This window comes from Pristiophorus japonicus, chromosome 23, assembly GCF_044704955.1.
Source record: "Pristiophorus japonicus isolate sPriJap1 chromosome 23, sPriJap1.hap1, whole genome shotgun sequence".
In the NCBI taxonomy this organism is placed as follows: domain Eukaryota; kingdom Metazoa; phylum Chordata; class Chondrichthyes; family Pristiophoridae; genus Pristiophorus; species Pristiophorus japonicus.
The window spans coordinates 20,429,693-20,449,082 of NC_091999.1; the positions used below are offsets into that span (position 1 = coordinate 20,429,693).

General features: G+C 43.6%; 17 non-coding genes across 17 annotated transcripts; all 17 read left to right on the forward strand.

Annotated features, from left to right (window-relative positions):
- Positions 1-1,051: 1,051 nt before the first annotated feature.
- Positions 1,052-1,123, forward strand: trnad-auc (transfer RNA aspartic acid (anticodon AUC)). The gene has a single exon. It is a non-coding gene; the product is annotated as a tRNA-Asp (tRNA).
- Positions 1,124-1,340: 217 nt separating this feature from the next.
- Positions 1,341-1,422, forward strand: trnas-aga (transfer RNA serine (anticodon AGA)). The gene has a single exon. It is a non-coding gene; the product is annotated as a tRNA-Ser (tRNA).
- Positions 1,423-3,002: 1,580 nt separating this feature from the next.
- trnad-guc (transfer RNA aspartic acid (anticodon GUC)) lies at positions 3,003-3,074 on the forward strand. The gene has a single exon. It is a non-coding gene; the product is annotated as a tRNA-Asp (tRNA).
- Positions 3,075-3,291: 217 nt separating this feature from the next.
- Positions 3,292-3,373, forward strand: trnas-aga (transfer RNA serine (anticodon AGA)). Its single transcript has one exon. It is a non-coding gene; the product is annotated as a tRNA-Ser (tRNA).
- A 1,579-nt stretch (positions 3,374-4,952) lies between these two features.
- Positions 4,953-5,024, forward strand: trnad-guc (transfer RNA aspartic acid (anticodon GUC)). Its single transcript has one exon. It is a non-coding gene; the product is annotated as a tRNA-Asp (tRNA).
- A 217-nt stretch (positions 5,025-5,241) lies between these two features.
- Positions 5,242-5,323, forward strand: trnas-cga (transfer RNA serine (anticodon CGA)). Its single transcript has one exon. It is a non-coding gene; the product is annotated as a tRNA-Ser (tRNA).
- A 3,527-nt stretch (positions 5,324-8,850) lies between these two features.
- Positions 8,851-8,922, forward strand: trnad-guc (transfer RNA aspartic acid (anticodon GUC)). Its single transcript has one exon. It is a non-coding gene; the product is annotated as a tRNA-Asp (tRNA).
- Positions 8,923-9,139: 217 nt separating this feature from the next.
- trnas-aga (transfer RNA serine (anticodon AGA)) lies at positions 9,140-9,221 on the forward strand. The gene has a single exon. It is a non-coding gene; the product is annotated as a tRNA-Ser (tRNA).
- A 1,579-nt stretch (positions 9,222-10,800) lies between these two features.
- trnad-guc (transfer RNA aspartic acid (anticodon GUC)) lies at positions 10,801-10,872 on the forward strand. The gene has a single exon. It is a non-coding gene; the product is annotated as a tRNA-Asp (tRNA).
- Positions 10,873-12,749: 1,877 nt separating this feature from the next.
- On the forward strand, positions 12,750-12,821 carry trnad-guc (transfer RNA aspartic acid (anticodon GUC)). The gene has a single exon. It is a non-coding gene; the product is annotated as a tRNA-Asp (tRNA).
- Positions 12,822-13,038: 217 nt separating this feature from the next.
- On the forward strand, positions 13,039-13,120 carry trnas-aga (transfer RNA serine (anticodon AGA)). Its single transcript has one exon. It is a non-coding gene; the product is annotated as a tRNA-Ser (tRNA).
- Positions 13,121-14,699: 1,579 nt separating this feature from the next.
- On the forward strand, positions 14,700-14,771 carry trnad-guc (transfer RNA aspartic acid (anticodon GUC)). Its single transcript has one exon. It is a non-coding gene; the product is annotated as a tRNA-Asp (tRNA).
- Positions 14,772-14,987: 216 nt separating this feature from the next.
- Positions 14,988-15,069, forward strand: trnas-aga (transfer RNA serine (anticodon AGA)). The gene has a single exon. It is a non-coding gene; the product is annotated as a tRNA-Ser (tRNA).
- Positions 15,070-16,648: 1,579 nt separating this feature from the next.
- trnad-guc (transfer RNA aspartic acid (anticodon GUC)) lies at positions 16,649-16,720 on the forward strand. Its single transcript has one exon. It is a non-coding gene; the product is annotated as a tRNA-Asp (tRNA).
- Positions 16,721-16,937: 217 nt separating this feature from the next.
- Positions 16,938-17,019, forward strand: trnas-aga (transfer RNA serine (anticodon AGA)). The gene has a single exon. It is a non-coding gene; the product is annotated as a tRNA-Ser (tRNA).
- Positions 17,020-18,599: 1,580 nt separating this feature from the next.
- trnad-guc (transfer RNA aspartic acid (anticodon GUC)) lies at positions 18,600-18,671 on the forward strand. Its single transcript has one exon. It is a non-coding gene; the product is annotated as a tRNA-Asp (tRNA).
- Positions 18,672-18,888: 217 nt separating this feature from the next.
- On the forward strand, positions 18,889-18,970 carry trnas-aga (transfer RNA serine (anticodon AGA)). Its single transcript has one exon. It is a non-coding gene; the product is annotated as a tRNA-Ser (tRNA).
- Positions 18,971-19,390: the final 420 nt, after the last annotated feature.

The window sequence follows — 19,390 nt, forward strand, 5'->3', positions numbered from 1 at the left end:
GCTGTTGACTTTCGGATGAAATGTTAAATTGAAGCTCCGTCTGCACCCTCGGGTGGATATGAAAGGTCCCAGAGCATTACTCGAAACAGAGTAGGAGTGTTGCCCTCGTGTAAATATTACTAAAAATGTTCGTAAATGCTCACTAAAAGACAATGTGCATGTGTTTGTATGTGGGGTTGGGGTTGAAGCCCAGTTTGTCACAGAGACAGAATCCAAGCTCTCACAGGGCCAGGATAAACGAGTGTTTATGTCGTTGGCCTTAACCTTCAAAGGGTTTCCACCGTGGGTTCTTCCCCACTCCTGGTTTCTATTTATTTTAACACAGATTTCCTCCCATTCTGATCAGTGATGTCCGATTTTCATCGGTTGAATCAACAATTTTCTGTAAATATGTGTCACTCTGAACCGATAATGAAATGAAATTGTGAAATGTATCTGTGTCGCTCGGTCTCTGCCTCTCTCTCTCTCTCCACAGAGCTGTGTATGTGTTTGTATGTCTGAGTCTTTGTCTCTCTCAGTCTGACTCACTCTGTCTGTCCCTGTTTCTCCGTTTGTCTCAGTCTCTCAATCTGTCTCTTTCTCACGGTGCCAACGTCTGTTCCAATGGGATTCTCTCAGATTCTTTGTCTGACTGACTCTCTCTTTCCCATCATTTCGGTCTGTACATTTCTTTGCCTGTCTCTGTTAGTCCCTGCCTCTAACCTGAGAAGTATTTCCATCATTTTCTGTTTTAGTCTCTATCTCTTTCTCTCTATCTGTCTCTCTCCTTGTCACTGTCTTTATCATTGTCTTTCTCTCACGCTTTCCCTTTCTCTCTTAATAGATCAAACACACAAATCTCTGTCTCTGTATGTGTTTGCGTCTTTTTCTCACCCAATCTGCCTCTCCTTCTCAGTCTCACACTTTCTGTCTCTCGTTGTCTCTATCTCGGTGTCTGTCTCTCCCTGTTTGTCGGTTTGTCTCTGTCTCTCAATGTGTCTGTCGACTTCTCATGGTGTCCAGTTCTGTTCACAGCTCGATTCCTGCTCCGACAGAGCAGCTTTCCGTCAGTTCCTCGTTAGTATAGTGGTGAGTATCCCCGCCTATCACGCGGGAGACCGGGGTTCAATTCCCCGACGGGGAGGCAGATGTTTCAAAATGTTGATTTTTACTTCTGTTTCTTGGTAGATACATATTAAAAATTCCAGAGCGAAATCCGAACTGTGAAAATACAGGGAGAGGAGTTTGCCTCTTCCAGATTTTTAGCTGACGGAGACCTTTTCAGGATTCTTTGGCCGTCTGCTGCACAGAGATGGATGACTGAGTTTTTTCTGAGTAACGTTTAAAAAGCCAGCGACACAGTAGTCGTGGCCGAGTGGTTAAGGCGATGGACTAGAAATCCATTGGGATTTTCCCGCGCAGGTTCGAATCCTGCCGACTACGATTCTCAGCATTTTTCATTCCATTTCACAATTTACCCAGTTCTCGAACAAACTGATCATGTGATAATTGGAATAACGTCCCACACCTTTCAACACTGACATTTGTTCTCATTTTTATTAATCTGCAATATTCACGATACATCCGATTAAAAAATCGCAACAATCAGTCAAAGTTGCGACAGTGATTCAGCCTGTCTCTCCCTCGAGATGTCTCAGGCAGCTGTGCATGCCCGTTGGTGCGTGTAAATTTTTGGTTATGTGTGTCTCTGTGTCTGTCTATCTCTATTTTTGTCTCTGTGTATGTGCAACTGTCTGTGGAAATCATCACCATGAATTTGGTATGTCCTGGAACTTATAAAAAAGACTTGGGGAAAATAATACGGTTGTGAACTTTTGTATCGGCTTTGGTTCAGTGGCAGCATTCTCGACTGAATCAGGAGTTTGTGTGTTCAAGTCGCACTCCTTGCACTTGAGCATATCATCTTGGCTAACACTCAAGTGCAGCACTTGGGGAATTTTGCAATGTTGAAGCTGTTGACTTTCGGATGAAATGTTAAATTGAAGCTCCGTCTGCACCCTCGGGTGGATATGAAAGGTCCCAGAGCATTACTCGAAACAGAGTAGGAGTGTTGCCCTCGTGTAAATATTACTAAAAATGTTCGTAAATGCTCACTAAAAGACAATGTGCATGTGTTTGTATGTGGGGTTGGGGTTGAAGCCCAGTTTGTCACAGAGACAGAATCCAAACTCTCACAGGGCCAAGATAACCCAGTGGTTATGTCGTTGGCCTTAAACTTCAAAGGGTTTCCACCGTGGGTTCTTCCTCACTCCTGGTTTCTATTTATTTTAACACAGATTTCCTCCCATTCTGATCAGTGATGTCCGATTTTCATCGGTTGAATCAACAATTTTCTGTAAATATGTTTCACGCTGAACCGATAATGAAATGAAATTGTGAAATGTATCTGTGTCGCTCGGTCTCTGCCTCTCTCTCTCTCTCCACAGAGCTGTGTATGTGTTTGTATGTCTGAGTCTTTGTCTCTCTCAGTCTGACTCACTCTGTCTGTCCCTGTTTCTCCGTTTGTCTCAGTCTCTCAATCTGTCTCTTTCTCACGGTGCCCACGTCTGTTCCAATGGGATTCTCTCAGATTCTTTGTCTGACTGGCTCTCTCTTTCCCATCATTTCGGTCTGTGCATTTCTTTGCCTGTCTCTGTTAGTCCCTGCCTCTAACCTGAGAAGTATTTCCATCATTTTCTGTTTTAGTCTCTATCTCTTTCTCTCTATCTGTCTCTCTCCTTGTCACTGTCTTTATCATTGTCTTTCTCTCACTCTTTCCCTTTCTCTCTTAATAGATCAAACACACAAATCTCTGTCTCTGTATGTGTTTGAGTGTTTTTCTCACCCAATCTGCCTCTCCTTCTCAGTCTCACACTTTCTGTCTCTCGTTGTCTCTATCTCGGTGTCTGTCTCTCCCTGTTTGTCGGTTTGTCTCTGTCTCTCAATGTGTCTGTCGACTTCTCATGGTGTTCAGTTCTGTTCACAGCTCGATTCCTGCTCCGACAGAGCAGCTATCCGTCAGTTCCTCGTTAGTATAGTGGTGAGTATCCCCGCCTGTCACGCGGGAGACCGGGGTTCAATTCCCCGATGGGGAGGCAGATGTTTCAAAATGTTGATTTTTACTTCTGTTTCTTGGTAGATACATATTAAAAATTCCAGAGCGAAATCCGAACTGTGAAAATACAGGGAGAGGAGTTTGCCTCTTCCAGATTTTTAGCTGACGGAGACTTTTTCAGGATTCTTTGGCCGTCTGCTGCACAGAGATGGATGACTGAGTTTTTTCTGAGTAACGTTTAAAAAGCCAGCGACACAGTAGTCGTGGCCGAGTGGTTAAGGCGATGGACTAGAAATCCATTGGGATTTTCCAGCGCAGGTTCGAATCCTGCCGACTACGATTCTCAGCATTTTTCATTCCATTTCACAATTTTACCAGTTCTCTACCAAACTGATCATGTGATAATTGGAATAACGTCCCACACCTTTCAACACTGACATTTGTTCTCATTTTTATTAACCTGCAATATTCACGATACATCCGATTAAAAAATCGCAACAATCAGTCAAAGTTGCGACAGTGATTCAGCCTGTCTCTCACTCGAGATGTCTAAGGCAGCTGTGCATGCCCGTTGGTGCGTGTAAATTTTTGGTTATGTGTGTCTCTGTGTCTGTCTATCTCTATTTTTGTCTCTGTGTATGTGCAACTGTCTGTGGAAATCATCACCATGATTTTGGTATGTCCTGGAACTTATAAAAAAGACTTGGGGAAAATAATACGGTTGTGAACTTTTGTATCGGCTTTGGTTCAGTGGCAGCATTCTCGACTGAATCAGGAGTTTGTGTGTTCAAGTCGTACTCCTTGGACTTGAGCATATCATCTTGGCTAACACTCAAGTGCAGCACTTGGGGAATTTTGCAATGTTGAAGCTGTTGACTTTCGGATGAAATGTTAAATTGAAGCTCCGTCTGCACCCTCGGGTGGATATGAAAGGTCCCAGAGCATTACTCGAAACAGAGTAGGAGAGTTGCCCCGTGTAAATATTCCTCAAAATGTTCGTAAATGCTCACTAAAAGACTATGTGCATGTGTTTGTATGTGGGGTTGGGGTTGAAGCCCAGTTTGTCACAGAGACAGAATCCAAACTCTCACAGGGCCAGGATAACCGAGTGGTTATGTCGTTGGCCTTAAAATTCAAAGGGTTTCCACCGTGGGTTCTTCCCCACTCCTGGTTTCTATTTATTTTAACACAGATTTCCTCCCATTCTGATCAGTGATGTCCGATTTTCATCGGTTGAATCAACAATTTTCTGTAACTATGTGTCACTCTGAACCGATAATGAAATGAAATTGTGAAATGTATCTGTGTCGCTCGGTCTCTGCCTCTCTCTCTCTCTCCACAGAGCTGTGTATGTGTTTGTATGTCTGAGTCTTTGTCTCTCTCAGTCTGACTCACTCTGTCTGTCCCTGTTTCTCCGTTTGTCTCAGTCTCTCAATCTGTCTCTTTCTCACGGTGCCCACGTCTGTTCCAATGGGATTCTCTCAGATTCTTTGTCTGACTGGCTCTCTCTTTCCCATCATTTCGGTCTGTCCATTTCTTTGCCTGTCTCTGTTAGTCCCTGCCTCTAACCTGAGAAGTATTTCCATCATTTTCTGTTTTAGTCTCTATCTCTTTCTCTCTATCTGTCTCTCTCCTTGTCACTGTCTTTATCATTGTCTTTCTCTCACTCCTTCCCTTTCTCTCTTAATAGATCAAACACACAAATCTCTGTCTCTGTATGTGTTTGCGTCTTTTTCTCACCCAATCTGCCTCTCCTTCTCAGTCTCACACTTTCTGTCTCTCGTTGTCTCTATCTCGGTGTCTGTCTCTCCCTGTTTGTCGGTTTGTCTCTGTCTCTCAATGTGTCTGTCGACTTCTCATGGTGTTCAGTTCTGTTCACAGCTCGATTCCTGCTCCGACAGAGCAGCTATCCGTCAGTTCCTCGTTAGTATAGTGGTGAGTATCCCCGCCTGTCACGCGGGAGACCGGGGTTCAATTCCCCGATGGGGAGGCAGATGTTTCAAAATGTTGATTTTTACTTCTGTTTCTTGGTAGATACATATTAAAAATTCCAGAGCGAAATCCGAACTGTGAAAATAGAGGGAGAGGAGTTTGCCTCTTCCAGATTTTTAGCTGACGGAGACTTTTTCAGGATTCTTTGGCCGTCTGCTGCACAGAGATGGATGACTGAGTTTTTTCTGAGTAACGTTTAAAAAGCCAGCGACACAGTAGTCGTGGCCGAGTGGTTAAGGCGATGGACTCGAAATCCATTGGGATTTTCCAGCGCAGGTTCGAATCCTGCCGACTACGATTCTCAGCATTTTTCATTCCATTTCACAATTTTACCAGTTCTCTACCAAACTGATCATGTGATAATTGGAATAACGTCCCACACCTTTCAACACTGACATTTGTTCTCATTTTTATTAACCTGCAATATTCACGATACATCCGATTAAAAAATCGCAACAATCAGTCAAAGTTGCGACAGTGATTCAGCCTGTCTCTCACTCGAGATGTCTAAGGCAGCTGTGCATGCCCGTTGGTGCGTGTAAATTTTTGGTTATGTGTGTCTCTGTGTCTGTCTATCTCTATTTTTGTCTCTGTGTATGTGCAACTGTCTGTGGAAATCATCACCATGATTTTGGTATGTCCTGGAACTTATAAAAAAGACTTGGGGAAAATAATACGGTTGTGAACTTTTGTATCGGCTTTGGTTCAGTGGCAGCATTCTCGACTGAATCAGGAGTTTGTGTGTTCAAGTCGTACTCCTTGGACTTGAGCATATCATCTTGGCTAACACTCAAGTGCAGCACTTGGGGAATTTTGCAATGTTGAAGCTGTTGACTTTCGGATGAAATGTTAAATTGAAGCTCCGTCTGCACCCTCGGGTGGATATGAAAGGTCCCAGAGCATTACTCGAAACAGAGTAGGAGAGTTGCCCCGTGTAAATATTCCTCAAAATGTTCGTAAATGCTCACTAAAAGACTATGTGCATGTGTTTGTATGTGGGGTTGGGGTTGAAGCCCAGTTTGTCACAGAGACAGAATCCAAACTCTCACAGGGCCAGGATAACCGAGTGGTTATGTCGTTGGCCTTAAACTTCAAAGGGTTTCCACCGTGGGTTCTTCCCCACTCCTGGTTTCTATTTATTTTAACACAGATTTCCTCCCATTCTGATCAGTGATGTCCGATTTTCATCGGTTGAATCAACAATTTTCTGTAACTGTGTGTCACTCTGAACCGATAATGAAATGAAATTGTGAAATGTATCTGTGTCGCTCGGTCTCTGCCTCTCTCTCTCTCTCCACAGAGCTGTGTATGTGTTTGTATGTCTGAGTCTTTGTCTCTCTCAGTCTGACTCACTCTGTCTGTCCCTGTTTCTCCGTTTGTCTCAGTCTCTCAATCTGTCTCTTTCTCACGGTGCCCACGTCTGTTCCAATGGGATTCTCTCAGATTCTTTGTCTGACTGGCTCTCTCTTTCCCATCATTTCGGTCTGTCCATTTCTTTGCCTGTCTCTGTTAGTCCCTGCCTCTAACCTGAGAAGTATTTCCATCATTTTCTGTTTTAGTCTCTATCTCTTTCTCTCTATCTGTCTCTCTCCTTGTCACTGTCTTTATCATTGTCTTTCTCTCACTCCTTCCCTTTCTCTCTTAATAGATCAAACACACAAATCTCTGTCTCTGTATGTGTTTGCGTCTTTTTCTCACCCAATCTGCCTCTCCTTCTCAGTCTCACACTTTCTGTCTCTCGTTGTCTCTATCTCGGTGTCTGTCTCTCCCTGTTTGTCGGTTTGTCTCTGTCTCTCAATGTGTCTGTCGACTTCTCATGGTGTCCAGTTCTGTTCACAGCTCGATTCCGGCTCCGACAGAGCAGCTATCCGTCAGTTCCTCGTTAGTATAGTGGTGAGTATCCCCGCCTGTCACGGGGAGACCGGGGTTCAATTCCCCGACGGGGAGGCAGATGTTTCAAAATGTTGATTTTTACTTCTGTTTCTTGGTAGATACATATTAAAAATTCCAGAGCGAAATCGAACTGTGAAAGTACAGGGAGAGGAGTTTGCCTCTTCCAGATTTTTAGCTGACGGAGACTTTTTCAGGATTCTTTGGCCGTCTGCTGCACAGAGATGGATGACTGAGTTTTTTCTGAGTAACGTTTAAAAAGCCAGCGACACAGTAGTCGTGGCCGAGTGGTTAAGGCGATGGACTAGAAATCCATTGGGATTTTCCCGCTAAGGTTCGAATCCTGCCGACTACGATTCTCAGCATTTTCATTCCATTTCACAATTTAACCAGTTCTCTACCAAACTGATCATGTGAGAATTGGAATAACGTCCCACACCTTTCAACACTGACATTTGTTCTCATTTTTATTAATCTGCAATATTCACGATACATCCGATTAAAAAATCGCAACAATCAGTCAAAGTTGCGACAGTGATTCAGCCTGTCTCTCCCTCGAGATGTCTAAGGCAGCTTTGCATGCCCGTTGGTGCGTGTAAATTTTTGGTTATGTGTGTCTCTGTGTCTGTCTATCTCTATTTTTGTCTCTGTATATGTGCAACTGTCTGTGGAAATCATCACCATGAATTTGGTATGTCCTGGAACTTATAAAAAAGACTTGGGGAAAATAATACGGTTGTGAACTTTTGTATCGGCTTTGGTTCAGTGGCAGCATTCTCGACTGAATCAGGAGTTTGTGTGTTCAAGTCGCACTCCTTGGACTTGAGCATATCATCTTGGCTAACACTCAAGTGCAGCACTTGGGGAATTTTGCAATGTTGAAGCTGTTGACTTTCGGATGAAATGTTAAATTGAAGCTCCGTCTGCACCCTCGGGTGGATATGAAAGGTCCCAGAGCATTACTCGAAACAGAGTAGGAGTGTTGCCCTCGTGTAAATATTACTAAAAATGTTCGTAAATGCTCACTAAAAGACAATGTGCATGTGTTTGTATGTGGGGTTGGGGTTGAAGCCCAGTTTGTCACAGAGACAGAATCCAAACTCTCACAGGGCCAGGATAACCGAGTGGTTATGTCGTTGGCCTTAAACTTCAAAGGGTTTCCACCGTGGGTTCTTCCTCACTCCTGGTTTCTATTTATTTTAACACAGATTTCCTCCCATTCTGATCAGTGATGTCCGATTTTCATCGGTTGAATCAACAATTTTCTGTAAATATGTTTCACGCTGAACCGATAATGAAATGAAATTGTGAAATGTATCTGTGTCGCTCGGTCTCTGCCTCTCTCTCTCTCTCCACAGAGCTGTGTATGTGTTTGTATGTCTGAGTCTTTGTCTCTCTCAGTCTGACTCACTCTGTCTGTCCCTGTTTCTCCGTTTGTCTCAGTCTCTCAATCTGTCTCTTTCTCACGGTGCCCACGTCTGTTCCAATGGGATTCTCTCAGATTCTTTGTCTGACTGGCTCTCTCTTTCCCATCATTTCGGTCTGTGCATTTCTTTGCCTGTCTCTGTTAGTCCCTGCCTCTAACCTGAGAAGTATTTCCATCATTTTCTGTTTTAGTCTCTATCTCTTTCTCTCTATCTGTCTCTCTCCTTGTCACTGTCTTTATCATTGTCTTTCTCTCACTCTTTCCCTTTCTCTCTTAATAGATCAAACACACAAATCTCTGTCTCTGTATGTGTTTGAGTGTTTTTCTCACCCAATCTGCCTCTCCTTCGCAGTCTCACACTTTCTGTCTCTCGTTGTCTCTATCTCGGTGTCTGTCTCTCCCTGTTTGTCGGTTTGTCTCTGTCTCTCAATGTGTCTGTCGACTTCTCATAGTGTTCAGTTCTGTTCACAGCTCGATTCCTGCTCCGACAGAGCAGCTATCCGTCAGTTCCTCGTTAGTATAGTGGTGAGTATCCCCGCCTGTCACGCGGGAGACCGGGGTTCAATTCCCCGATGGGGAGGCAGATGTTTCAAAATGTTGATTTTTACTTCTGTTTCTTGGTAGATACATATTAAAAATTCCAGAGCGAAATCCGAACTGTGAAAATACAGGGAGAGGAGTTTGCCTCTTCCAGATTTTTAGCTGACGGAGACTTTTTCAGGATTCTTTGGCCGTCTGCTGCACAGAGATGGATGACTGAGTTTTTTCTGAGTAACGTTTAAAAAGCCAGCGACACAGTAGTCGTGGCCGAGTGGTTAAGGCGATGTACTAGAAATCCATTGGGATTTTCCCGCGCAGGTTCGAATCCTGCCGACTACGATTCTCAGCATTTTTCATTCCATTTCACAATTTAACCAGTTCTCTACCAAACTGATCATGTGATAATTGGAATAACGTCCCACACCTTTCAACACTGACATTTGTTCTCATTTTTATTAACCTGCAATATTCACGATACATCCGATTAAAAAATCGCAACAATCAGTCAAAGTTGCGACAGTGATTCAGCCTGTCTCTCACTCGAGATGTCTAAGGCAGCTGTGCATGCCCGTTGGTGCGTGCAAATTTTTGGTTATGTGTGTCTCTGTGTCTGTCTATCTCTATTTTTGTCTCTGTGTATGTGCAACTGTCTGTGGAAATCATCACCATGATTTTGGTATGTCCTGGAACTTATAAAAAAGACTTGGGGAAAATAATACGGTTGTGAACTTTTGTATCGGCTTTGGTTCAGTGGCAGCATTCTCGACTGAATCAGGAGTTTGTGTGTTCAAGTCGTACTCCTTGGACTTGAGCATATCATCTTGGCTAACACTCAAGTGCAGCACTTGGGGAATTTTGCAATGTTGAAGCTGTTGACTTTCGGATGAAATGTTAAATTGAAGCTCCGTCTGCACCCTCGGGTGGATATGAAAGGTCCCAGAGCATTACTCGAAACAGAGTAGGAGAGTTGCCCCGTGTAAATATTCCTCAAAATGTTCGTAAATGCTCACTAAAAGACTATGTGCATGTGTTTGTATGTGGGGTTGGGGTTGAAGCCCAGTTTGTCACAGAGACAGAATCCAAACTCTCACAGGGCCAGGATAACCGAGTGGTTATGTCGTTGGCCTTAAAATTCAAAGGGTTTCCACCGTGGGTTCTTCCCCACTCCTGGTTTCTATTTATTTTAACACAGATTTCCTCCCATTCTGATCAGTGATGTCCGATTTTCATCGGTTGAATCAACAATTTTCTGTAACTATGTGTCACTCTGAACCGATAATGAAATGAAATTGTGAAATGTATCTGTGTCGCTCGGTCTCTGCCTCTCTCTCTCTCTCCACAGAGCTGTGTATGTGTTTGTATGTCTGAGTCTTTGTCTCTCTCAGTCTGACTCACTCTGTCTGTCCCTGTTTCTCCGTTTGTCTCAGTCTCTCAATCTGTCTCTTTCTCACGGTGCCCACGTCTGTTCCAATGGGATTCTCTCAGATTCTTTGTCTGACTGGCTCTCTCTTTCCCATCATTTCGGTCTGTGCATTTCTTTGCCTGACTCTGTTAGTCCCTGCCTCTAACCTGAGAAGTATTTCCATCATTTTCTGTTTTAGTCTCTATCTCTTTCTCTCTATCTGTCTCTCTCCTTGTCACTGTCTTTATCATTGTCTTTCTCTCACTCTTTCCCTTTCTCTCTTAATAGATCAAACACACAAATCTCTGTCTCTGTATGTGTTTGCGTCTTTTTCTCACCCAATCTGCCTCTCCTTCTCAGTCTCACACTTTCTGTCTCTCGTTGTCTCTATCTCGGTGTCTGTCTCTCCCTGTTTGTCGGTTTGTCTCTGTCTCTCAATGTGTCTGTCGACTTCTCATGGTGTCCAGTTCTGTTCACAGCTCGATTCCGGCTCCGACAGAGCAGCTATCCGTCAGTTCCTCGTTAGTATAGTGGTGAGTATCCCCGCCTGTCACGCGGGAGACCGGGGTTCAATTCCCCGACGGGGAGGCAGATGTTTCAAAATGTTGATTTTTACTTCTGTTTCTTGGTAGATACATATTAAAAATTCCAGAGCGAAATCGAACTGTGAAAATACAGGGAGAGGAGTTTGCCTCTTCCAGATTTTTAGCTGACGGAGACTTTTTCAGGATTCTTTGGCCGTCTGCTGCACAGAGATGGATGACTGAGTTTTTTCTGAGTAACGTTTAAAAAGCCAGCGACACAGTAGTCGTGGCCGAGTGGTTAAGGCGATGGACTAGAAATCCATTGGGATTTTCCCGCTAAGGTTCGAATCCTGCCGACTACGATTCTCAGCATTTTCATTCCATTTCACAATTTAACCAGTTCTCTACCAAACTGATCATGTGAGAATTGGAATAACGTCCCACACCTTTCAACACTGACATTTGTTCTCATTTTTATTAATCTGCAATATTCACGATACATCTGATTAAAAAATCGCAACAATCAGTCAAAGTTGCGACAGTGATTCAGCCTGTCTCTCCCTCGAGATGTCTAAGGCAGCTGTGCATGCCCGTTGGTGCGTGTAAATTTTTGGTTATGTGTGTCTCTGTGTCTGTCTATCTCTATTTTTGTCTCTGTGTATGTGCAACTGTCTGTGGAAATCATCACCATGAATTTGGTATGTCCTGGAACTTATAAAAAAGACTTGGGGAAAATAATACGGTTGTGAACTTTTGTATCGGCTTTGGTTCAGTGGCAGCATTCTCGACTGAATCAGGAGTTTGTGTGTTCAAGTCGCACTCCTTGGACTTGAGCATATCATCTTGGCTAACACTCAAGTGCAGCACTTGGGGAATTTTGCAATGTTGAAGCTGTTGACTTTCGGATGAAATGTTAAATTGAAGCTCCGTCTGCACCCTCGGGTGGATATGAAAGGTCCCAGAGCATTACTCGAAACAGAGTAGGAGTGTTGCCCTCGTGTAAATATTACTAAAAATGTTCGTAAATGCTCACTAAAAGACAATGTGCATGTGTTTGTATGTGGGGTTGGGGTTGAAGCCCAGTTTGTCACAGAGACAGAATCCAAACTCTCACAGGGCCAGGATAACCGAGTGGTTATGTCGTTGGCCTTAAACTTCAAAGGGTTTCCACCGTGGGTTCTTCCTCACTCCTGGTTTCTATTTATTTTAACACAGATTTCCTCCCATTCTGATCAGTGATGTCCGATTTTCATCGGTTGAATCAACAATTTTCTGTAAATATGTTTCACGCTGAACCGATAATGAAATGAAATTGTGAAATGTATCTGTGTCGCTCGGTCTCTGCCTCTCTCTCTCTCTCCACAGAGCTGTGTATGTGTTTGTATGTCTGAGTCTTTGTCTCTCTCAGTCTGACTCACTCTGACTGTCCCTGTTTCTCCGTTTGTCTCAGTCTCTCAATCTGTCTCTTTCTCACGGTGCCCACGTCTGTTCCAATGGGATTCTCTCAGATTCTTTGTCTGACTGGCTCTCTCTTTCCCATCATTTCGGTCTGTGCATTTCTTTGCCTGTCTCTGTTAGTCCCTGCCTCTAACCTGAGAAGTATTTCCATCATTTTCTGTTTTAGTCTCTATCTCTTTCTCTCTATCTGTCTCTCTCCTTGTCACTGTCTTTATCATTGTCTTTCTCTCACTCTTTCCCTTTCTCTCTTAATAGATCAAACACACAAATCTCTGTCTCTGTATGTGTTTGAGTGTTTTTCTCACCCAATCTGCCTCTCCTTCTCAGTCTCACACTTTCTGTCTCTCGTTGTCTCTATCTCGGTGTCTGTCTCTCCCTGTTTGTCGGTTTGTCTCTGTCTCTCAATGTGTCTGTCGACTTCTCATGGTGTTCAGTTCTGTTCACAGCTCGATTCCTGCTCCGACAGAGCAGCTATCCGTCAGTTCCTCGTTAGTATAGTGGTGAGTATCCCCGCCTGTCAAGCGGGAGAACGGGGTTCAATTCCCCGATGGGGAGGCAGATGTTTCAAAATGTTGATTTTTACTTCTGTTTCTTGGTAGATACATATTAAAAATTCCAGAGCGAAATCCGAACTGTGAAAATACAGGGAGAGGAGTTTGCCTCTTCCAGATTTTTAGCTGACGGAGACTTTTTCAGGATTCTTTGGCCGTCTGCTGCACAGAGATGGATGACTGAGTTTTTTCTGAGTAACGTTTAAAAAGCCAGCGACACAGTAGTCGTGGCCGAGTGGTTAAGGCGATGGACTAGAAATCCATTGGGATTTTCCCGCGCAGGTTCGAATCCTGCCGACTACGATTCTCAGCATTTTTCATTCCATTTCACAATTTAACCAGTTCTCTACCAAACTGATCATGTGATAATTGGAATAACGTCCCACACCTTTCAACACTGACATTTGTTCTCATTTTTATTAACCTGCAATATTCACGATACATCCGATTAAAAAATCGCAACAATCAGTCAAAGTTGCGACAGTGATTCAGCCTGTCTCTCACTCGAGATGTCTAAGGCAGCTGTGCATGCCCGTTGGTGCGTGTAAATTTTTGGTTATGTGTGTCTCTGTGTCTGTCTATCTCTATTTTAGTCTCTGTGTATGTGCAACTGTCTGTGGAAATCATCACCATGATTTTGGTATGTCCTGGAACTTATAAAAAAGACTTGTGGAAAATAATACGGTTGTGAACTTTTGTATCAGCTTTGGTTCAGTGGCAGCATTCTCGACTGAATCAGGAGTTTGTGTGTTCAAGTCGTACTCCTTGGACTTGAGCATATCATCTTGGCTAACACTCAAGTGCAGCACTTGGGGAATTTTGCAATGTTGAAGCTGTTGACTTTCGGATGAAATGTTAAATTGAAGCTCCGTCTGCACCCTCGGGTGGATATGAAAGGTCCCAGAGCATTACTCGAAACAGAGTAGGAGAGTTGCCCCGTGTAAATATTCCTCAAAATGTTCGTAAATGCTCACTAAAAGACTATGTGCATGTGTTTGTATGTGGGGTTGGGGTTGAAGCCCAGTTTGTCACAGAGACAGAATCCAAACTCTCACAGGGCCAGGATAACCGAGTGGTTATGTCGTTGGCCTTAAAATTCAAAGGGTTTCCACCGTGGGTTCTTCCCCACTCCTGGTTTCTATTTATTTTAACACAGATTTCCTCCCATTCTGATCAGTGATGTCCGATTTTCATCGGTTGAATCAACAATTTTCTGTAACTATGTGTCACTCTGAACCGATAATGAAATGAAATTGTGAAATGTATCTGTGTCGCTCGGTCTCTGCCTCTCTCTCTCTCTCCACAGAGCTGTGTATGTGTTTGTATGTCTGAGTCTTTGTCTCTCTCAGTCTGACTCACTCTGTCTGTCCCTGTTTCTCCGTTTGTCTCAGTCTCTCAATCTGTCTCTTTCTCACGGTGCCCACGTCTGTTCCAATGGGATTCTCTCAGATTCTTTGTCTGACTGGCTCTCTCTTTCCCATCATTTCGGTCTGTCCATTTCTTTGCCTGACTCTGTTAGTCCCTGCCTCTAACCTGAGAAGTATTTCCATCATTTTCTGTTTTAGTCTCTATCTCTTTCTCTCTATCTGTCTCTCTCCTTGTCACTGTCTTTATCATTGTCTTTCTCTCACTCCTTCCCTTTCTCTCTTAATAGATCAAACACACAAATCTCTGTCTCTGTATGTGTTTGCGTCTTTTTCTCACCCAATCTGCCTCTCCTTCTCAGTCTCACACTTTCTGTCTCTCGTTGTCTCTATCTCGGTGTCTGTCTCTCCCTGTTTGTCGGTTTGTCTCTGTCTCTCAATGTGTCTGTCGACTTCTCATGGTGTCCAGTTCTGTTCACAGCTCGATTCCGGCTCCGACAGAGCAGCTATCCGTCAGTTCCTCGTTAGTATAGTGGTGAGTATCCCCGCCTGTCACGCGGGAGACCGGGGTTCAATTCCCCGACGGGGAGGCAGATGTTTCAAAATGTTGATTTTTACTTCTGTTTCTTGGTAGATACATATTAAAAATTCCAGAACGAAATCGAACTGTGAAAATACAGGGAGAGGAGTTTGCCTCTTCCAGATTTTTAGCTGACGGAGACTTTTTCAGGATTCTTTGGCCGTCTGCTGCACAGAGATGGATGACTGAGTTTTTTCTGAGTAACGTTTAAAAAGCCAGCGACACAGTAGTCGTGGCCGAGTGGTTAAGGCGATGGACTAGAAATCCATTGGGATTTTCCCGCGCAGGTTCGAATCCTGCCGACTACGATTCTCAGCATTTTCATTCCATTTCACAATTTAACCAGTTCTCTACCAAACTGATCATGTGAGAATTGGAATAACGTCCCACACCTTTCAACACTGACATTTGTTCTCATTTTTATTAATCTGCAATATTCACGATACATCTGATTAAAAAATCGCAACAATCAGTCAAAGTTGCGACAGTGATTCAGCCTGTCTCTCCCTCGAGATGTCTAAGGCAGCTGTGCATGCCCGTTGGTGCGTGTAAATTTTTGGTTATGTGTGTCTCTGTGTCTGTCTATCTCTATTTTTGTCTCTGTGTATGTGCAACTGTCTGTGGAAATCATCACCATGAATTTGGTATGTCCTGGAACTTATAAAAAAGACTTGGGGAAAATAATACGGTTGTGAACTTTTGTATCGGCTTTGGTTCAGTGGCAGCATTCTCGACTGAATCAGGAGTTTGTGTGTTCAAGTCGCACTCCTTGGACTTGAGCATATCATCTTGGCTAACACTCAAGTGCAGCACTTGGGGAATTTTGCAATGTTGAAGCTGTTGACTTTCGGATGAAATGTTAAATTGAAGCTCCGTCTGCACCCTCGGGTGGATATGAAAGGTCCCAGAGCATTACTCGAAACAGAGTAGGAGTGTTGCCCTCGTGTAAATATTACTAAAAATGTTCGTAATTGCTCACTAAAAGACAATGTGCATGTGTTTGTATGTGGGGTTGGGGTTGAAGCCCAGTTTGTCACAGAGACAGAATCCAAACTCTCACAGGGCCAGGATAACCGAGTGGTTATGTCGTTGGCCTAAAACTTCAAAGGGTTTCCACCGTGGGTTCTTCCTCACTCCTGGTTTCTATTTATTTTAACACAGATTTCCTCCCATTCTGATCAGTGATGTCCGATTTTCATCGGTTGAATCAACAATTTTCTGTAAATATGTTTCACGCTGAACCGATAATGAAATGAAATTGTGAAATGTATCTGTGTCGCTCGGTCTCTGCCTCTCTCTCTCTCTCCACAGAGCTGTGTATGTGTTTGTATGTCTGAGTCTTTGTCTCTCTCAGTCTGACTCACTCTGTCTGTCCCTGTTTCTCCGTTTGTCTCAGTCTCTCAATCTGTCTCTTTCTCACGGTGCCCACGTCTGTTCCAATGGGATTCTCTCAGATTCTTTGTCTGACTGGCTCTCTCTTTCCCATCATTTCGGTCTGTGCATTTCTTTGCCTGTCTCTGTTAGTCCCTGCCTCTAACCTGAGAAGTATTTCCATCATTTTCTGTTTTAGTCTCTATCTCTTTCTCTCTATCTGTCTCTCTCCTTGTCACTGTCTTTATCATTGTCTTTCTCTCACTCTTTCCCTTTCTCTCTTAATAGATCAAACACACAAATCTCTGTCTCTGTATGTGTTTGAGTGTTTTTCTCACCCAATCTGCCTCTCCTTCTCAGTCTCACACTTTCTGTCTCTCGTTGTCTCTATCTCGGTGTCTGTCTCTCCCTGTTTGTCGGTTTGTCTCTGTCTCTCAATGTGTCTGTCGACTTCTCATGGTGTTCAGTTCTGTTCACAGCTCGATTCCTGCTCCGACAGAGCAGCTATCCGTCAGTTCCTCGTTAGTATAGTGGTGAGTATCCCCGCCTGTCACGCGGGAGACCGGGGTTCAATTCCCCGATGGGGAGGCAGATGTTTCAAAATGTTGATTTTTACTTCTGTTTCTTGGTAGATACATATTAAAAATTCCAGAGCGAAATCCGAACTGTGAAAATACAGGGAGAGGAGTTTGCCTCTTCCAGATTTTTAGCTGACGGAGACTTTTTCAGGATTCTTTGGCCGTCTGCTGCACAGAGATGGATGACTGAGTTTTTTCTGAGTAACGTTTAAAAAGCCAGCGACACAGTAGTCGTGGCCGAGTGGTTAAGGCGATGGACTAGAAATCCATTGGGATTTTCACGCGCAGGTTCGAATCCTGCCGACTACGATTCTCAGCATTTTTCATTCCATTTCACAATTTAACCAGTTCTCTACCAAACTGATCATGTGATAATTGGAATAACGTCCCACACCTTTCAACACTGACATTTGTTCTCATTTTTATTAACCTGCAATATTCACGATACATCCGATTAAAAAATCGCAACAATCAGTCAAAGTTGCGACAGTGATTCAGCCTGTCTATCCCTCGAGATGTCTAAGGCAGCTGTGCATGCCCGTTGGTCCGTGTAAATTTTTGGTTATGTGTGTCTCTGTGTCTGTCTATCTCTATTTTTGTCTCTGTGTATGTGCAACTGTCTGTGGAAATCATCACCATGAATTTGGTATGTCCTGGAACTTATAAAAAAGACTTGGGGAAAATAATACGGTTGTGAACTTTTGTATCGGCTTTGGTTCAGTGGCAGCATTCTCGACTGAATCAGGAGTTTGTGTGTTCAAGTCGCACTCCTTGGACTTGAGCATATCATCTTGGCTAACACTCAAGTGCAGCACTTGGGGAATTTTGCAATGTTGAAGCTGTTGACTTTCGGATGAAATGTTAAATTGAAGCTCCGTCTGCACCCTCGGGTGGATATGAAAGGTCCCAGAGCATTACTCGAAACAGAGTAGGAGAGTTGCCCCCGTGTCAATATTCCTCAAAATGTTAGTAAATTCTCACTAAAAGACTATGTGCATGTGTTTGTATGTGGGGTTGGGGTTGAAGCCCAGTTTGTCACAGAGACAGAATCCAAGCTCTCACAGGGCCAGGATAACCGAGTGGTTATGTCGTTGGCCTAAAACTTCAAAGGGTTTTCCACCGTGGGTTCTTCCCCACTCCTGGTTTCTATTTATTTTAACACAGATTTCCTCCCATTCTGATCAGTGATGTCCGATTTTCATCGGTTGAATCCATAATTGTCTGTAACTATGTGTCACTCTGAACCGATAATGAAATGAAATTGTGAAATGTATCTGTGTCGCTCGGTCTCTGCCTCTCTCTCTCTCTACACAGAGCTGTGTATGTGTTTGTATGTCTGAGTCTTTGTCTCTCTCAGTCTGACTCACTCTGTCTGTCCCTGTTTCTCCGTTTGTCTCAGTCTCTCAATCTGTCTCTTTCTCACGGTGCCCACGTCTGTTCCAATGGGATTCTCTCAGATTCTTTGTCTGACTGGCTCTCTCTTTCCCATCATTTCGGTCTGTCCATTTCTTTGCCTGTCTCTGTTAGTCCCTGCCTCTAACCTGAGAAGTATTTCCATCATTTTCTGTTTTAGTCTCTATCTCTTTCTCTCTATCTGTCTCTCTCCTTGTCACTGTCTTTATCATTGTCTTTCTCTCACTCTTTCCCTTTCTCTCTTAATAGATCAAACACACAAATCTCTGTCTTGTATGTGTTTGAGTCTTTTTCTCACCCAATCTGCCTCTCCTTCTCAGTCTCACACTTTCTGTCTCTCGTTGTCTCTATCTCGGTGTCTGTCTCTCCCTGTTTGTCGGTTTGTCTCTGTCTCTCAATGTGTCTGTCGACTTCTCATGGTGTCCTGTTCTGTTCACAGCTCGATTCCTGCTCCGACAGAGCAGCTATCCGTCAGTTCCTCGTTAGTATAGTGGTGAGTATCCCCGCCTGTCACGCGGGAGACCGGGGTTCAATTCCCCGATGGGGAGGCAGATGTTTCAAAATGTTGATTTTTACTTCTGTTTCTTGGTAGATACATATTAAAAATTCCAGAGCGAAATCCGAACTGTAAAAATACAGGGAGAGGAGTTTGCCTCTTCCAGATTTTTAGCTGACGGAGACTTTTTCAGGATTCTTTGGCCGTCTGCTGCACAGAGATGGATGACTGAGTTTTTTCTGAGTAACGTTTAAAAAGCCAGCGACACAGTAGTCGTGGCCGAGTGGTTAAGGCGATGGACTAGAAATCCATTGGGATTTTCCCGCGCAGGTTCGAATCCTGCCGACTACGATTCTCAGCATTTTTCATTCCATTTCACAATTTAACCAGTTCTCTACCAAACTGATCATGTGATAATTGGAATAACGTCCCACACCTTTCAACACTGACATTTGTTCTCATTTTTATTAACCTGCAATATTCACGATACATCCGATTAAAAAATCGCAACAATCAGTCAAAGTTGCGACAGTGATTCAGCCTGCGAGATGTCTAAGGCAGCTGTGCATGCCCGTTGGTGCGTGTAAATTTTTGGTTATGTGTGTCTCTGTGTCTGTCTATCTCTATTTTTGTCTCTGTGTATGTGCAACTGTCTGTGGAAATCATCACCATGAATTTGGTATGTCCTGGAACTTATAAAAAAGACTTGGGGAAAATAATACGGTTGTGAACTTTTGTATCGGCTTTGGTTCAGTGGCAGCATTCTCGACT